General features: G+C 39.5%; 1 protein-coding gene across 9 annotated transcripts in view; it reads right to left on the bottom strand.

The window, feature by feature from the left end:
* The window catches only part of ARK2N (arkadia (RNF111) N-terminal like PKA signaling regulator 2N), a 77,541-nt gene that overhangs the window by 56,186 nt on the left and 6,836 nt on the right, over nt 1-14,519 (bottom strand). The window contains exon 1 of one of the 9 annotated variants that reach the window (XM_089895131.1): nt 3,216-14,446. The exons of the other annotated variants lie outside the window; for them this stretch is intronic. The gene's annotated coding sequence lies outside the window, so the exon portion shown is untranslated. Of the gene's footprint in view, nt 1-3,215; nt 14,447-14,519 lie in introns of those variants that run through there. 9 annotated transcript variants of the gene reach the window in all.

The following is a 14,519-nucleotide window of genomic DNA, read 5'->3' as shown; positions in this document are numbered from 1 at the left end:
AAAATAAAAGTTCATAAAAACACCAGTCATAAGGTGAGAAAAGGGAAATGCTGTGTCCACTGGCAAACTGATGTTCTCTAACATTGGTTTTCCTTGTTTGTAAAACTTCACTTCTTGGTAGGATGAAATAAATGACACTTAACGCACCTAGTACATAACAAGCACAAAGTCAAATTTCAAGAAATAGTGTTTTTTAATATTTTTATTCTCTCTTCTTCCTCTTCACTTCAAGTCCATCACAGAACAAACAAGTCACTTCTCTACAACCAAAGTCATGAGGATTCATTCGGGCTTTCAACACATATTTATTGAGTACCTAGTGTTAGCTACTACGCCAGGCACTGGGAAATATATGGTATATTCCTAATGGAACTTAAGAGTCTAAGGGAGAGACAATCAAATAATCACACAAGTGAATAATCACGCAAATATTAAATTTATTTCTGCAGTAAGTCCAGCAGAGAAAACGTATGTTGGCACCATGAAAGGAGAAAAAGAAGAGGAATGTAACATAATCTGGGAGATCTAGGACGGCTTCCTGAGGAATAAATAGGAACCCACTGTTTCAAATAGGGAAGGCAGACATAGATTTAAGCTGATTTGTACTTTAAAAAGACCATTCTGGGTTAAGAAGCCGCCTGCCAATGCAGGGGACACGGGTTCAAATCCCTGGTCCAGGAAGATCCCACATGCCACGGAGCAACTAAGCCTGTGCACCACAACTACGGAAGCCCACGTGCTGCAACTACTGAAGCCCGTGCACCTAGAGTCGGTGCTCCACAACAAGACAAGTCACCACAATGAGAAGCCCGCACACCACAAAGAAGAGTAGCCCCCGCTCGCCACAATTAGAGAAAGCCCACAAGCAGCAACAAAGACCCAACGCAGCCAAATAAATAAACAAATAAATAAATATAAAAAGACCACTCTGGCTGCACAGTGGAGAATGGATGGAAAAGGAAGGTAAGAGTAAATGTCAGCTGAACAATTCAAAGGCAAGGCTAAAAATTTCAGTAACTCTAGACTGACTGTAGTGGCAACAGAGAGATATGGGTGAATATGAGAGATCATAGAGCAAATACGGGAGGTGAAAAAGGCAGGTATCGGGACTTGCCTGGTGGCACAGTGGTTAAGGATCCGCCTGCTAATGCAGGGGACACGGGTTTGAGCCCTGGTCTGGGAAGATCCCACATGCCGTGGAGCAACTAAGCCCGTGCACCACAAATACTGAGCCTGTGCTCTAGAGCCTGCGAGCCACAGCTACTGAAGCCCACACGCCTAGAGCATGCCGCAGAGCAACTAAGCCCATGTGCCACAACTACCAAGCCTGCGCTCTAGAGCCTGTGAGCCACAGCTACGGAAGCCCACACGCCTAGAGCCTGTGCTCTGCAACAAGAGAAGCCACTGCAATGAGAAGCCCGCGCACCGCAACAAAGAGTAGCCCTCACTTGCCGCAACTAGAGAAAGCCTGCTCACAGCAATGAAGACCCAATACAATCAATCAATCAATAAATCAAGACAGGTATCAACGACAAGTTCTTGGTTTCTAGATTCTGCAACTAGACTGATGGAAGAACCAATCACTAAGGGAACATGAAAGACCTGTGTAGTGAATGGAGAGGGGAAAGGGACATCAAGACTTTAGTATCAGGCATAGGGAGTTTAAAGTTCCTTTGATATGGAGGTTCTTTAAAAAACTAAAAAGAGAGTTACCATATGATCCAGTAATCCCACTCCTGGGCATATATCTGGAGAAAACTAATTCGAAAAGATACATGCGCCCCAATGTTCATTGCAGCACTATTTACAATAGCCAAGACATGAAAGAAACCTAAATGTCCATCGACAGATGAATGGATAAAGAAAACATGGTACACACGCACGCGCGCGCGCACACACACACACACACACACACACACACACACTGGAATATTCCTCAGCCATAAAAAAGAATGAAATAATGCCATTTGCAGCAACATGGATGGACCTAGAGATTATCATACTAAGTGAAGTAAACCAGACAAAGATAAATATCATACGGTATCACTTATATGTGAAATCTGAAAAAAAAAAGATACAAATAAACTTATTTACTAAACAGAAATAGAGCCACAGACACAGAAAACAAACTTATGGTTACCAACAGGGAAGGTGAGGGAAGGGATAAATTAGGAGGATGGGATTAACATATACACACTACTATATATAAAGTAGATAACCAACAAGAACCTGCTGTAGAGCACAGGGAACTATACTCAATATTTTGTAATAACATATAAGGGAAAAGAATCTGAAAAAGAATAGATATGTGTATGTGTGTGTGTGTGTGTGTGTGTGTGTGTGTAAATATATATAAAACTGAATCACTGTGCTGTACACCTGAAACTAACACAAGACATTGTAAATCAACTATACTTCAATTTTTTTTAAAAGTACCTTTGAGACATGTAAAGAAATGTTGAGGAAGCACTAAGATATTTAATATTTAGATCTAATGCTTGGGAGAGGTGAGGATGTATTCTCCTGCCAATAATACTAAAATATCCTTGGCATTCCTAAGAAAACATGAAATAAAATCATGAACTGGAAAAATTCAAATCTTTGAGAATCAGTACCATTTTCTTCTATTTCTCTGCAGCTGACTCTCATCATACTTAAAAGTAATGACAGATGAAAAATAAAGGCAGCAAAGTAGAGAAAAAAAATAATTTAAGAAACTTGAATTCTAATCTTAGGTCTACCATTAACTATATAAATAAGGATGAGTATCTTTTTTCTTTAGTTCCTAATATACAAGCCTTAAAAGAAAAAAAAGAAGAAGTAGGGAGTAAGGATACAGACTCTAATGGTTATTAAGGGCAACAAACATGTACACATGACAATGTTTACAGAATGCTTTAAAAAGTCTAAAGCACTACACAGCTCAGACACCTCTCAATATATATACCCTGTATGGGTGTAGGAAAGCAGAACAGTTGTTTAAGTAGTATTTTAGTACTAACCTTACATTCTTGTAAAAATAACTGCAAATAATTCAGCCTTTGGCATGACTGGATCGATTGTTTGATGGCCAAGGATACAATCTATCTGTGGGGGGTGGGGGGGTGGATGTGTGCATATATGCTCAGTAACTATTAAAATCAAGCACTCTACTCTCTAGAAAATCAGCTAAGCATTTAAATGCATAACCCACCCCCAACCCCAACCCTACTCACAGTCAAAAATCCAGTATAATATAGTCAGCCTTCCCTATACTCCTTTCTTCCATATCCTCGGGATCTCCGTATCCTTGGCTCATGTAGTACTGTAATATTTACTACTGGAAAAAAAAATACCCATAAGTGGACCCACACAGTCCAAACTCATTTTGTTCAAGGATCAACTGTACTATTAACCCATTTTAAAGATAGGTACAAAGTTAGGCAATTTGCACAAACTCACAGAGCCAATACTGGAGTCAGAATTTTAACTAAAGCAACTTCAGAGTCCAAGTTCTTCCCTACTCATCACTCCAAAGTATAACCCACCTAGCACCATACCTTAAAATAATGTGTTCAATAAATATTTACTATTGGTGATAGTAATAATCAAAAAAGAAGTGTGCTTCTGCTATAATTCTACTTTTAACACTGATTTTCAGCCAAAAATGCTTAAGAATATACTGCCAAAAACTGGAAGCAACCAAGAAGACATCCTTTAGTACAGGGGTCCCCAACCCCCAGTACTGGTCCGTGGCCTGTTAGGAACTGGGCCACACAGCAAGCGGTGAGCGGCAGGTGGGCGAGCAAAGCTTCATCTGCCGCTCCCCATCGCTCACATTACTGAACCATCTCCCCCCAACCCCATCAGTGGAAAAACTGTCTTCCACCAACCAGTCCCTGGTGCCAAAAAGGTTGGAGACGGCTGCTTTAGTAGGTGAATGAATAAGTTGTTACATTGGGACAATGGAATATTATTCAGCACTAAAAATAAATGACCTCTCAAGCCATGAAAAGACACTGAAGAAACTTAAATGCATATTACTAAGTGAAAGAAGCCCGTCTGAAAAGGCTACATAGTGTATAATTCCAACTGTATGACATTCTGGAAAGGGCAAAACTATGGAGAGATAGTAAAACCACCAGTGGTTGCCAGGGATTTGGGGTAGGGAGAGATGGATAGGCAGAGCACAGAAGATTTTCAGGGCAGTGAAACTGTAATTGTGGAAACATGTCATTATAAATTTATCCAAATCCATAAACACCACCAAGAGTGATCCCTAAAGTCAACTATGGACTCTGGGTGATAACGTGTTAATGTAGGTTCCTCAGTTATAACAAATGTACCACTGGGGGGGCGCGGGGCGGGGGAGACCGTTGATAATAGAGGAGACTATGCATGTATGGGGCAAGGAGTACATGGGAAATCTCTGAATTTACATTCAATTTTGCTGTGAACCTAAAACTGCTCTTAAAAAATTAAGTCAATTAAAATAAATAAGTAAATAGTCTGTAAAAAAAAAATCAGAAGTTGCCAGAGGGTGGTGAAGAGGGAGGAATTAATAAGATGAGATCTTCAGGGAAGTGAAACTATTGTTAGATACTATAATGATGGATAGGCATTGGTCAAAACCCACAGAACTGTTATTTCACGCTACTCAACAGAGTATCTCTTTTTCAACACAAAGAGTGACCCCTAATATAAACTTGAACTTTAACAATGTATCAATATTAGCTCATCAACTGTAACAAATGTACCAAACTAATGCAAGATGTTAATAACAGGAGAAACTGGGGAGGGGGGTTAAAGTAACTCTCTGTACTTTGTTAAATTTTTCTGCAAACCTAAAACTGATCTAAAAAATAAAGTCTATTAGGTTTTTTTTAATGCTGAGGAAACTTGTTGGCTTGGAGCTGCTGGGGGGCCAACTCTGTCCTCATGAGAGGAAAGCCTGGCTAGAAATTAAGCCCACAAGTAAAAGCAATAAAGAGCCAGTATACAAGAGAGAAAAATAGTGCTCAGATTATATCAAATGAACTCCTAGATCCAGCTAGGCCAGATGCACACTGGAGTTACCACAGTTAAATTAACCTATTAAATCTCATTTTTGCTTTTTAAAAAATGTGTATGATCACACACACGTTTTAGTCATCTCCTGAATAAACAGCTTCATAGGAACTAGGGTCACAGCATATAGAAAACCCTGTAGTTAGCAGCTCTCCTTGTAGACTTCATGGAAAAGGTAACATGAGCGCAATCTGCATTACCCTGGCCTTTACTTCTCAGCATCAGAAAACTAGTGCCTCCAAGTGGCACTACGGGTGCTGCTGGTCAATTTTAGCCACAGCATAAAATACTCAACCATGAATTAGCCAAGACCTCAATGTTTTCAAAAAGTTTCAAGGATTATTTTAAAAAGATAGAGTCAATTACATTTTAAAAACCCACTAAAAGAATGTTTCTTTCAGTCACTAACAATTTTTTAAAAGAAATTGATAAATGTTTTATTGCTTATTTGTAGGCCTTTATAAAAGCTGTAATTTAAAAAGATACACAGAATAAAGTGGTCTACCCACACTGACAACATATCTAAACAATTCTATTTAGGTTTTCAGAGCATTTTAATTATTTTTATTAATTATTGCTCATAGTTAACCTGAAATGTATAATCCTCATTTCTAAGAAAAGAATATGTAGGTCAATGGCCAAGTTATATTTAGATATATTTAGACAGATATATTTAGAACTGTTTCCAAATTTCCAACCTGCTTCTTAACCTAAGACTAGATCATGCTACACAAGTAGCCTCCTGTAACCAAAATAAAAGTTCTGAACACATAGATCTTTACAAAAGATAAAGTAGGTTATATATTTAAAAGATAAGGTTTTAATACAGGTTCCTTTAAAACAAGTTTCTGTAATATATTTGAAGTCTGATATTTAAAATTCATTTTTTGTTGCTAAACCATTTACAGATAACCTGTCCCTGGGCAGCCAGAAAGGCCACCCATCACACACACACATTCGTGGGGAACCTGGTGCTAAAATTTGGTTTTGCCCACAAATATACAAGAATATATCTCCTGTGTAAATCAAGGCACATCTACATTTTACCCTGGAGAGGGTAAACAAGACTGCTCCTTGCTTAGACCCACAGTTTCTTTATATATATTTCCTGACGATTAGAATAAAATTTGAATTTTTTTTTTGAGGCTTACAAGGTATGTCTTGCTCAATCCTCATTTCAGCATCATTTTGTCTCTTTAGGCTCCAAAATCTTCAATTTTTCTGATTCAGGGTATTTTGCACTTGCTGTTCACACTGCCAGGAAAGCACTCCCCTAGCTCTTTTTCAGGCTGGCTCTCATATTTCAGGCATCAATTCAAATTTACATTACAAAGGCCTTCCCTGAATGCATTAAATGCATCCTCTCACCCATACCCCATTATTCTCTTTTTTTAAAGTGTCTAAAATTATCTTGCTTATTTATGTGTCTAGGTTATTGCCTATCTGCTTCATAGAATGTAAGACACAAGAGGGCAAGGATTTTGTCTCCTTGATTACTATACCAGCACCACTAGAAAAATACCCAACACACAGGAGACACTTAATATTTCTTGAACATATACTTTTTTTGGGGGGGGCTGCGCCACATGGCATGCAGGATCTTAGTTCCCTAACCAGGGATCAAACCTGTGCCCCGTGGAGTGGACGCACAGAGTCTTAAGCACTGGACCACCAGTGCAGTCCCGTTCTTGAACATATACTTACAGTCAGAATTTATTAAGCAAAAGACATTTTGCTAGGCCCTGTGGATAAGGCCCATATCACTTAAAAATTAAATGTTTTACTAAAATAGAATCTTAAGGACATCTTGATTTTTTTTTAAGTGGACATTTTAAAATCTCACATATTTGTTAATAACGTCCAAACCATTTAAAAATTTTAAGTACAAACTCTGCTACAGTGCAGTTACTTCAGCACTGACTTTAACTACAAACGCATCATTAGCATAGCATGAGTCCTTTCAGATATGCATAATAATGATACAAGGCTTTAGAAATGATTTATTTTTTCAAAACAGCAGCTACCAGATATGCAAATGCATGCCATATCTTTGCTTAGATCTATGGCTCAATTAGTACAAGCTAGTAATATTTAAATAACAAATACCAGGAATTCCCTGGCAGTCCAGTGGTTAGGACTCTGAGGAACTTCCACTGCAGGGAGCACGAGTTCCATCCCTGGTCAGGGAACTAGGATCCCACATGCCCTGCGGCGTAGCTAAAAAATAAAAAACCCAAGCCACTTCATAATTTGGCTTCGCCCACAAATACACATCTTTTGTGTAAATTAAGGTATATCTACATTTTACACTCAAGAAGGTACACAAGACTGCTCCTTTGATAGTTCTCCCTAAAAACAAAACATCCTTTGTTTTAATTCATCTTATAGAAACCACAAAACCACCATTTCTTCAGTATCTTTATATTTGAAGAAAATGGTATAGTTTTCCATACGCATTGACTTAACGTTATGCCCAATGATGTGAAATGGTTAATCAATGAAAGTAAAAACTATGCCATGTAAGGAGGAAAAAGAGGAATTATTAAGCAAAGGAGCTGCAGTTTAAATAGCCTCACAGCAATCTAGTCTAAACGAATTTTTTATTTATTTTTAAAATTTACTTATTTTCTATTTATTTTTGGCTGCGTTGCGTCTTCATTGCTGAGCGCTGGCTTTCTCTCGTTGCGGAGAGGGGGGGCTACTCTTCATTGCGGTGCACAGGCTACTCACTGCGGTGGCTTCCCTTGTTGCGGAGCACCGGCTTTAGGCACACGGGCTTCAGTGGTTGTGGGGCACGGGCTTAGCTGCTCCACAGTATGTGGGGTCTTCCCGGACCAGGGATCGAACCCGTGTCCCCTGCATTGGCAGGCGGATTCTAAACCACTGCATCACCAGGGAAGTCCCTACATTTATTTTTTAATTTTTATTTGGCCACACCACACAGCTTGCGGGGCCTTAGGTCCCCTACCAGGGACTGAACCCAGGGTCACAGCAGTGAAATCACCAAGTCCTAACCACTGAATCGCCAGGGAAGTCCCTAAACAAGTTTTCTATTTTTTTTTTTTAAATAGGTTTAGCTTCAAAATCTAAAAATTGTTAGCTGCCTTACAGTTCAAATATTCAACTATGCGTGTTTATTACTGAACTTATGATTCAAAAATGATGCACTCTCCCAGCAGTAAAAATCAAATCAATTGGACTGTTTCTATACTTCTGTTAAAATATTTACTTCTTACATGGATGAGACTTAAAAAAAAAAGTCATGAGACCACCAATAAGAATGTAGCTAACTCTAAGATAACAGAAGTTTCTGCTTTCGTGACAGTTATGATATGAAATAGATTATAGCTTGCGTCTACTGCTAACTCATTTTTTTAAACAGTAGTAACTTCCCTAACATGTAACTGGGACCAAGGTTTAAAAAAAAAAATCCATGACAATCAGTCATGGGTTTTTAAAACCACTCTCTTAGGTTTTTGTCAAAATTTGCCTACTCTACACCCAGAAACTTTAAAAAAAGGCCTAAAGAGTTCTGAAGTTTTGCTTGGTTTTGTTTTTCAAATATAAACAAGAACAGGAGACCAGGACCAGAGACAAACTGCAACCCGTGAAGATAAAACTAGAATGAAGCAGGGCTTTCAAAAAGTATTGTGTGCCTACTTCCTGCTGGTGTGGGCAACTGTCACAGAAAGATTATAATATGATTCTACAGTGTTAGACAAGTTCAATATCAAAATAGATACTGTGACAATCTAATTCTAATGGTGGGAGAGAATCACAATACCAGTAATCATCAAAAAAATTAGCACCTAACAATTATTACCTGAATTTTCTACTTGTGGCACACAAATACACTGCTGTAAGAGGGTGATTTTTAAAGCAAACCACACACACACACAAAGCACTGAGAACATTTAACCCCAAGAAATTAAGAGCTAACCTTATACATGAGGGAGAAGGGAAATACCACACCATGAGGAAAGCAATTAAAAAGATACAACTGGGGCTTCTCTGGTGGCGCAGCGGTTGAGAGTTCGCCTGCCGATGCAGGGGACACGGGTTCGTGCCCTGGTCTGGGAGGATCCCACATGCCGCGGAGTGGCTGGGCCCGTGAGCCATGGCCGCTGAGCCTGTGCATCCCGGAGCCTGTGCACCGCAACGGGAGACGCCACAACAGTGAGAGGCCCGCGTACCGAGAAAGAAAAAAAAAACAAAGGGCTTCCCTGGTGGCGCAATGGTTGAGAGTCCGCCTGCCGATGCAGGGGACACGGGTTCGTGCCCCGGTCCGGGAAGATCCCACATGCCACGGAGCGGCTGGGCCCGTGAGCCATGGCCGCTGAGCCTGCGCGTTCGGAGCCTGTGCTCCGCAACGGGAGAGGCCACAACAGTGAGAGACCCACGTAACGCAAAAAAAAACAAAAAACAAAAAACAACAACAACAAAAAAAGATACAACTTATTGGTATAAATGTTTTACTCACCCTCCTCAGCCCCATTATATCACAATCTTCTTTGAAAACAGAGATTACGTTAATCATCTTCGGTTCGCTCTCAGTTCCTAACACATAATATTTAACAAATATTGGTTGATGAACCGAATCATTTCTAAATATCACCAAGACCACTAATGAAATACATACCTTGTTTGCTTAATAGTACTAGTGACTTGTATATAAAAATATATTCTATTACAGAGACTTCTCTGGTGGTCCAATGGTTAAGACTCCGTGCTTCCACTGCAGGGGGCATGGGTTCGATCCCTGGTCAGGGAACTAAAGATCCTGCATGCTACATGGCAGCCAATTAATTAATTAATTAAAATAGGGAAGTTTAAAAAATATATATATTCCATTACATAGAATCAGCATGATTTCTGATAGAGTAACTCCCCTTTTATTTTATCTTTCCAGATAAAAACATAAGACAAGGGCTTCCCTGGTGGCACAGTGGGTGAGAATTCGCCTGTCAATGCAGGGGACATGGGTTCGAGCCCTGGTCCGGGAAGATCCCACATGCCACGAAGCAACTAAGCCCATGCATCACAACTACTGAGCCTGTACTCTAGAGCCCGCGAGCCACAACTACTGAGCCCACGTGCTGCAACTACTGAAGCCCGCGTGCCTAGAGCCCGTGCTCCACAGCAAGAGAAGCCACCACAATGAGAAGCCTGCACACTGCAACAAAGAGTAGCCCCCGCTTGCTACAATTAGAGAAAGCCCGTACACAGCAACAAAGACTCAACACAGCCAAAAATAAATTAAATAAATTTATTTTAAAAAAAAACATAAGACAAAACAGACACAACTGCTAACAGCCTAGTAAAGCTGCCTCCTTACATTGAGAACACTATATAAAGTGATTGTATATTTATAAAGATGCAAAACCAGAAACTATCTTAAGCCACATAACACAAATAATGTAAAAAGCAGTATTGTATCAAAAATCAAAATGAAGCCCCCTCTCCCCAGATATTCAGTTTTAGGAAGAGATTCTATGCATCTTTAACAGTGATGCTCTCAAACTGTTTGAAATAGAAAAATTAACCTCTTTTCTAATTTGTATACATAAATACTAAGATACTTTAATGACAACAGTACTCTTATCTTAAATAAGCACCATCTCAAAACAAATTCTGCTTTCGAAGGTCTTCTTTCAATTATTTGTCAGGATTCAGGGTAAGTTTTTCCACTGAGGAAGTTGTAGCATGGATAATGTGGACAGTACAGGAATCAAAAATTGAAACTGAAATAAAAACATCTACAGGGCTTCTCTGGTGGCACAGTGGTTAAGAATCCGCCTGCCAATGCAGGGGACACGGGTTCAAGCCCTGGTCCGGGAAGATCCCACATGCCACAGAGTAACTAAGCCCGTGCGGAGCAACTAAGCCCGTGGGCCACAATTACTGAGCCCGCGGGCCTACAGCCTGTGTCCCCAGCAAGAGAAGCCACAGCAATGAGAACCCCACGCACCCCAATGAAGAGTAGCTCGCGCTCGCCGCAACTAGAGAAAGACTGCGCGCATCAATGAAGACCCAACGCAGCCAAAAATAAATAAATAAATAATTTTTTTAAAAAAAAGAAAGAAATTGGAGTGCAAAAGGTTTGGAGTACAGAAAGGGAACACTAAAACTTAATGCAGATGAATAGATGTGGCCTACCTGGAACTGAAATATAAATTGCAAGACTGCAACCACGGGAAGGGAGCAGCTTTGCTTGCTTGCCAGCCAACCTTTTCTCCACTGATATAAGCTCTATAAATAGGCCACGAGTGATAATGGCTGCTCAAATCACTTCATGTTGCGGATACTACTACTGACGAGTATCTGGCCTAGCACCAGGGCTGTGAATAAACTAGCATCAAGTAAGAAGCCAAGGAAGTTACCAAATGCAAAGAATGCACCGTTGCTAATGAGAGACTCAAAAGCACCATCAGCGTAAATCAAGAATAATTTAAAACACAGGTTTCTAGATTTCCCTCTGGCCATTTTCTATCTCCCTCAGAAGACAGTACAAATAAAGAGGGGTCACCACATGCTGGGATCTGAGGTCCCCAAAATAAATACTGCCAAAATCCTATCTACTACACATGCCCTCAGGCTCAGAGCAAATTGTTTAGTGGATCGCAGTGGACATAAATAATGGGAAACCCTTGATGATATAATGCTGATTTAAAACTAAACTATGCTTCTATGCTAGGTCAAAACTAAGGCAGACAAGATACTGCTTAAAATTCTAACCACGTGAGGTTTTTGTTCTTAGTACAGAAAGGAAAACAGTCCTGTTTTCCTAGAGTTTTAGTCCATACCCAACTTCCCTATCCCCAAAAATACCTTTCTCTAATTATAAGGCACCTAACAAAATGCTGACTCTGAACATCACAGAAGTTAATTTTTTTAAGCCAGACAACTCAGTAAAAAATAACTTCTACTGATCCCTTTCGTCAGTATCTGGTTTCCCTAATATTAACCATGCTGATGAAAACTTGAATTTTTAGATTATCTAAACACAATCCTAGTTTATCCACATTCTTGGGAATGGCTGCTATAATAAGTTCTAACATTTAATTTTGTTGCTCTTTGGACAACAATCAGAACTAATTTACTAATACATGGACTTGTATTCCAGGCATAGGAAAAAGTTATTTTGTACATGAACTGGCAGTACAAAAATGAGCATTCAAGTCTCCAATCATTTTCTTTTAATCTTAGAGACCCATTTAAGAAAAAAATGCTATTTTCCAATACCTAATTTTAAATTATTTTATAAAGAAAAAAACTAACTCCATACTCTAGTTATTTTGTACAGTACTTTTTGTCCTACAGCCTACTTTTCTTCTCCACATTTCAGAGCCGGAAAGAAACTTAGAAATCATCTGGTTCCCTAGATTTGAGTTCCTTGAGCAGAAATTTCTTTTATCTTTGTACCCATCTCCACCTGGGCACCTGAGTGCTCAGTAAATGGGTTTTTAATTTAACCAGGTATAACTGCCCCCACATACAAATTAAGTTCTTCGAATATATTTCTACTTTTTTTTTTTTTTTTTTTTTTTTGTGGTACGCGGGCCTCTCACTGTTGTGGCCTCTCCTGCTGCGGAGCACAGGCTCCGGACGCGCAGGCCCAGTGGCCATGGCTCACGGGCCCAGCCACTCCGCGGCATGTGGGATCTTCCCGGACCGGCCTGCATCGGTAGGCAGACTCCCAACCACTGCGCCACCAGGGAAGCCCCAATTTCTACTTTTGATTAATCTTAACTAGAAAATACTCATTCAGGTAGTTTTTAAATTAAAGTCAAATTAGTAACTTAGGACTTACACCATCTATTGGCTATTTTAAGTGACAGAATCTGAGCAAAGAGGTATGAGGTATCTATCTGGAATAAAGACATAAAAGAGAATAGAAACAAAACTTAAAACAAACACCGTAACATAGAAAACAGACTTGTGGTTGCCAGGGCAAGGTGGGAGGAGGGGATGGAGTGAGATTGGGGTTATCAGATGCCCACTAGTATTATGTGGAATGGATGGACAATGGGGTCCTGCTGTATAGCACAGGGAACTACATTCAATAACCTGTGATAAGCCACAGTGGAAAAGAACGTAAAAAAGAATGTATATATATGTACAGCTGAATCACTTTGCTGTACAGCAGACATTAACACAACATTGTAAATCAACTATACTTCAATAAAAAACACTCACTGTAAATTAACGCCACAAATTTTAAATAAGACAACCACCAAACCCGAGTCATACTGGTCACTTCACAGTATTTTTAAATCACAGTTACTATTATTGGCTTCTACTAATATGTTATGATAAATATGTACAATATATATAATACACATTTTCTCTCCTAGCAGTTTAGGAATATAAGAGAGTAAAACAAGCAAGATAATTTTAGTTTCACCCTGCTCCTTCCTTTCATCACAAGGGCCGGTAGGCTATGTGTGAAAACTGACTGAACATCAGTCCCACTTCTGCTAAGAGAAGGTGTCCACACAGAAGCAGAAAACATATACTTCCCTAAGTTCAATCATTAGTTCTGAAAGAGTAAGGTAAGTTAGTTTCAATTAAAGATAAAGGCTCGGACTTCCCTGATGGTTCAATGGGTAAGACTCTGAGCTTCCAATGCAGGGGACCCAGGTTCGATCCCTGGTCAAGGAACTAGATCCCACATGCATGCTGCAACTAAGAGTTCACATGCTACAACTAAGAAGTCTGCACGCCGCAACTAAGACCCAGAGCAGCCTAAATAAATAAAGATAAAGGCTAAAACAGGATTGAGAAAAGTTTCATGACACCAATCAAATTTAAACTTAAGACTGGAATTTGACAACTAAAAGAAAAATAACTATCAAATTACTTTAGTCTGGCTGTCAAGAATCAACCCATAATAAAGAAATAATACCAACAAAACTTCTACTCAGTGAACTTAAGGATACAGAAAAATCTTTCAACTAATGTCTACCTCATCCTTCATATTCCCCTTAAAGAAAAAAATTAATAACCCACTAGCAGACTAAAGTACTTTTATAATCCTGGCTCTACCTTCCTCTACCCCACAGAGTTTACATCTATCCCTCTGTAAACTCAAGGCACTGGCCACACCATCCAAGATCACTGATACTCACAACTTTGCTTAGGCTGTTCCCTAGCCTGGAATGCCCACGTGTAAATCCATCTCAAACTCCAGGTTTAAATGTGTAAGTTCCTTCAACCAAGATATGCTTCAGGAGGTGAATAAATAAATAAACAGTGGTAGATCCGGACAATGGAATATTATTCGACCCTATAAAGAAATGATCTACCAGGCCATGAAAAAACACAGAAGCAGCTTAGATATGCATTACTAAGTGAAAGAAGCCAATCTGAAAAGGCTACATACTGTATGATTCCAACTATATGACGTATATTCCAACTATATGACGTCACAGAAAAGGCAAAACAGTGGCAACAATGAAAAGATCAGTGGTTGC

Source organism: Delphinapterus leucas, chromosome 14 (assembly GCF_059928025.1).
Source record: "Delphinapterus leucas isolate spDelLeu-1000000601 "Yukka" chromosome 14, BTC_Dleu_Yukka2, whole genome shotgun sequence".
Classification (NCBI taxonomy): domain Eukaryota; kingdom Metazoa; phylum Chordata; class Mammalia; order Artiodactyla; family Monodontidae; genus Delphinapterus; species Delphinapterus leucas.
The sequence above is the reverse complement of the archived record's forward strand: the minus strand, read 5'-3'. Positions and strand labels throughout refer to the sequence as shown.